The 4,847-nt window shown below is 54.3% G+C and overlaps 1 pseudogene; it reads left to right on the top strand.

Annotated features, from left to right (window-relative positions):
- The first annotated feature begins 1,880 nt into the window (after nt 1–1,880).
- On the top strand, nt 1,881–4,404 carry LOC129530272 (testis-specific Y-encoded protein 2-like; annotated as a pseudogene).
- The last annotated feature ends 443 nt before the right edge of the window (nt 4,405–4,847 follow it).

The raw sequence follows: 4,847 nt of genomic DNA, 5'->3' as shown, positions 1-4,847 counted from the left end.
GGGGCTCGCGTGGGTGCAAAGGAGGTTATATATGATCAGGGCCTACACCGCTTTGGGTGCAGCGCCGGCAGAGGGAAGAAAGCATATCTGGGGAGCTGGTGCCTGCCTTGTGGAGGTCAGCAGCCCCATGCACCGCGAACCCGAGTCTTCAGCAGCTTGTGTTTCTGGGGCGAGCCTGTTGGAAACAGGCACTCAGGGCGGGGGTGGTTCAATGGCTGGCACGGGCATGCAGATTCCCCTTCCTTCAGGGCATTTCCCAAGGAAACGTACCCTTTAACTTTGCGCTGTGCGTGAAGGGCCCTTGGTACCGCGATTCTCCCTTGTGAGTGCTGTGCTTGGCTCCCCTTCCCTATCACGTGCTCTCACGGCTTCCACTAGCAAGCTGGGCTCTGAACTGCAGGAACCTGGCCTCGGCTCCCACCCTGTCCCCCATCCCCTGCCTCCTGGCTGACCCCTTTCGCCTCCCACCTGGCTCCTCCCCCCACCCAGCCCCCAGTCCCCTCCCTGAAGCCCGATGCCTATCCCCTGGTGCTAGCCATCCCAAATCGGCAGCTGCAAGGATATGGCTCTGGCCCAGAAGCCGGAGATGCCCTGTGGCCTGGGGCATTCACGGAGCCCAGCTCCAAGTGAAGGACCTCCAGCAAGTCCATTGACTGCCCGGGTGTGCTGGGTCCAGGGCCAGGCTTGCCCGCTGGTTCACCTTCTGCCACTCCACGTCGGTCTTCTCCTCAACCACCACCTCCACCTCAGCCGTTATGTCTTCCAACCATCAGCACCACCTCCTCTTTCAAGGCTGCGTCCTTGCTCTGTGCCCCGGCTGTCCTCTCCAGCCGAGCCTCCAGCCTGAACATTGTGCCCTTCTGGTGCTCTCACAGACCCGGGCCTATGGAGTCCAGCCAATCCTCGTCACCCCTAGGCTCTGGGGGCCGCTCCTCAGGAGGCCCCCTCCCCAAAAGGCCCATGGGCGGCGACCTGCTGAGAACCTAGTCCCACACCTATGTGGACCCAGGTTTCCTAAGGAGTCCCGATGGGCCCGCAGATTGCAGCACTCGCCTTGGGGCTCAAGTCCCCTGCAGGGTCAACTGCGCACAGGAGCTCGGGAGCCAGAGGAGGAGGACCTGGGCTTGCAGAGCCCCACCAGCAGGCACGGAAGCCGCTGCTGCGCGTGTGGGAGCCTCTGGATCAGCAAGGCAGTGCACAACAGCATGCACGCAGGCCGTCGATGGCCAGTCCTGGAGGCTGGCCTCCTGTTTGCCCAGGGCATAGGACAAGAGGCCCTTTGGAATGCTCCTTGGAATACAGCTTCCTCAGGGAGGAAGCATGGAACGCGGAGCCTGTATTTGCTTAGGCCTGGGAGAGTGCGAGCCGGGGTTCTGGCCTCTGGAGCAGACGAATTCCACCTCAGCATAATCAGGTGACTTTCCTCCCATGCTCCGCCCCGACCCCCTTTCCCCAGGACACCCGCCGCCGCCCTCATCCCAGCAGCCAGAGTGAGTTCTCTGGATCTGCAATATTCCATATCGCCTACCTGGCCTGCCTAATGAAGTGAGATGTTTCATGTGTTCCCTGTGGGTCAATGGCTTGCCACACTCAGGATGTAAGTTAGGGCACAGGGCTTCCCTGCTCACAGTTCCAAAGGCCACGCAGCCTGCGTGTGCCTGGACACAGAGCTACCTGGCACAAGCTCCGAGGGCTTCTCAGAGGAGGCTTACCCCAGGAGGCTGGGACTGCAGGCCAACCTGGGTTGGTGCAGCCCAGGGAGACGCCCACATCCTTGCACTGATTGGCGGCGCAGGGAGGCTGGTGGTCTTGGCACGGCTCCTGGCGCCCTTTGAGTGCAGTCCATTAGGAGGCGTCTGGAAGCCTGGGGCTGGCGCCCTGAGGGACCGCTGACCCACAAGCTCTAGTAAGGGCAGCGGCAGGGTTCCTGTGGCGTGGGTTGGGCAGCACAGGTGGTGGTCTGTGGGAGTCCGGAGAAGGGCACTGTCTTCAGGATGGAGGCTCTGCAGGAGGGGGCTCCCGGGGCGCAGAGCGAGGAGGCAGCCTGGGTGGAGGAGGCGGTGCTGGTGTTGGATGACATAGTCGCGGAGGTGGAGGTAGTGGCCCAGGAGGAGGCCGACGTGGAGCGTCTGGAGGAGGACCAGCTGGCACAGCCTGGCCCTGGGCACATGACCCCAGAGTCGACACTGGAGGAACTACTGGCCATTCAGTTGGAGCTAGAGCCGGTTAATGCCGGAGCCAGGAAGGCCTTTTCTCAGCAGAGGGGAAAGATGGAGCGGAGGCGCAAGCCCCACCTGGACCGCAGAGGCTCATTCATCCAGAGCATCCCTGGCTTCTTGGCCAGTGCTGTAACCTTGTCAGTGTTTCTTCTGCCTTCTAGTTGAGAGGTGCTCTTGGAGAAGTGTAAGTAACTTAACGGGCAGCTCGGCATCGATGTGACTATTTGGGGAAAAACAGTGAGTTGCCATGGACAAGTGTGGTTGTAGAAAGCCGGAGCAGACGCGGGTACTCGTTTCCTGCATGCGGCAGAGAAACCCTTCGTGAGGCCCAGCAGCAGACGTTTGGGGCATCTTTTCGAAGAGCAGAAACAAGTTCTCACCAGAACAGGTTTTTCTGTGAATCAAGCTATTGTTAAGGGAGTGTGATTGCTCCCCCTTGCCAGTCCGATCTGGGACTGGGCGTCTTCGGGTATAAGCAGATTCTGCCACTCCTCAGACACAAGCAACCCTCTGCAAATCGTCCCTCCCCATGTCAGTGCAGTCGGCCTCAGAAGTATACACCCTCTGTGAACCCAAGAGGCCTTACTTCAGGGGGAAGAGAGGAAAAAAGGAGGTCATATATGGAAGCACATCTGAGAAATCCCCCACCCCAGCCTCTGGGTGCTCTTCAGCCTTCTTCCCTGTTGCTTCTAGCTTTTCCTTCCATTGCATCTAAAGGCTCTTTGACCTAAATCAGATTGCAAACCACCTCCAGATGTCAGCCCTGATCTCTGACCAAGATGAAGACATGCTGAGCTACATGATCAACTTGGAGGTGAGGCAAGGAAGACTGAGTCTAGAGGGTTTAGTAGGGGAGGGTAAGGGAAATAATTTATTCCTGTAAGCAACAGTGGGCACCTTATCTGAAAACGTATTTAAGTTTTCTCCACCTTGTCCTGACAGGTGAAAGAAGCCAAGCATTCCGTTCTTCTCTGCAAGATCATGTTGTTCTTTCAGAGTAACCCCTACTTCCAGAATCAAGTGATTACCAACGAATATCTCATGAACCTCACAGGTAACAGGTGGCTCCCAGGATGGGTAGTGGAAGGAAGATGGTGGGTGGATCATTGCCGTCGTGATCCAGCCCCCTTCCCACAAAATCCTGTCTCTGTGGAATACAGGGCTTCCCATTCCACTCCAATTCAGTGGTATTAGGATTATGAAGTTAAGGCCTATCGCCTATCACCACAGACACCACAACAGGAGCCTTAACTTCTTCAGCTGGTTTTCTGACCACAACTTCGCAGGATCTAATAGGATTGCTGACGTGGGTCCTCACTGGGAAACATCAGGAATGACCCTGGTATGTTCCCGGCCGCATGGGTCACCAGTCTGAAACCTGATGAAGTCTTTCCCGGTTGATTCTTCTGATAGATCCTATGTAAGGGCCTGTGGCCCAGTCCCCTGCAATACTACACGAGGATGAAGCCACCTGGAGAGCGAACAGAGATTTCAGGTGAGCTGCTCAGTTGGAACTGGAGCTGTTTGATGCCCACTATGAGGGGTTTGACACACCTCCCTATTCAGGGAGCCTGGGTGCTCATTTCATACATGTAGAAATTCCCTGAGAAGAAGACACAGAGTGACAGAATCTGGGAGATTCAAGGCATTGGGCTGAAAAAGGCTCATTAGAGACTGCACTGCCAAGCAGGTTATAGCTGTGGAGTCTGAAGCCCAGGGAAGCATAGTGCATGTCCAGACTCACTGAGAAGTAAAGCTGAATCATTAACTTCAATCTGTGGCACTTGATTCCATGGCCGTCAACCCTACCGGCAGTCATCCTACCAACCCCTTAAGATTGGGCTCCCTGAATGGGCCTCCTTGTCACCTTTGCCACCAACCACAAAAGACTGTTTCGATTGATGGATTTTCTTAAGCTATTGCCCCATCAGATTTCTGTGTGCTTTTAGTATGCAATGCATCTTGTAAGCTGACTCCCATCATAGAGAATACTGGGAATGGGGCAGGTATTGCAGAGAACAGTTTGTAACACATGGTAGGAAGAGGCTTAAGAGATCACAAATGGGGAAGGGGTAGTCTTTTCTCGGCAGGCCTTAAAATTAAAACATTTTAAAGTATGGCCCCGAGGAAATACATTTTGATATGCATTTGTGTTTCTCTAGGGGACTCCCAGATTTTGAGTTGAATATGATGGAGCATCAGACTTTACCTAAAACAGCACAACTCCTAAAAAGTTACTACAGTATGCAGGATATCAGTACTCAGCATGGTCTTATGCACAGGAACTAAAGGAAAAACAGACCCAGTCCCAAAAAATGCAGACAGGAAAAGGGGGTAAACTTGGATTGTATGGAATGAAAAATAAATACTATGAGGGATGTATGATTCTGCATGTATGTGTGTGTGTATGTGTGTGTGTCTGTGTGTGTGGGTATGTTTATCCTTTGGATTCAGTTGTCATAATGAATTGGTCAATCTATATGTTTTATTCTCTTCATGGAAATGACCACTCCATGTCAGAGCTAGGCCTCCAATGTTGTAGAGTGAATGGGTATGGAATATTTGGGGATTCTTCCTGCATGACAGAGTTCGGGAGGTAAAAGAAAGAGAAAGTTTAGTTGGAGGCTC

Source organism: Gorilla gorilla, chromosome Y, assembly GCF_029281585.2.
Source record: "Gorilla gorilla gorilla isolate KB3781 chromosome Y, NHGRI_mGorGor1-v2.1_pri, whole genome shotgun sequence".
NCBI lineage: Eukaryota > Metazoa > Chordata > Mammalia > Primates > Hominidae > Gorilla > Gorilla gorilla.
This window is presented reverse-complemented; position numbering and strand designations above follow the sequence as displayed.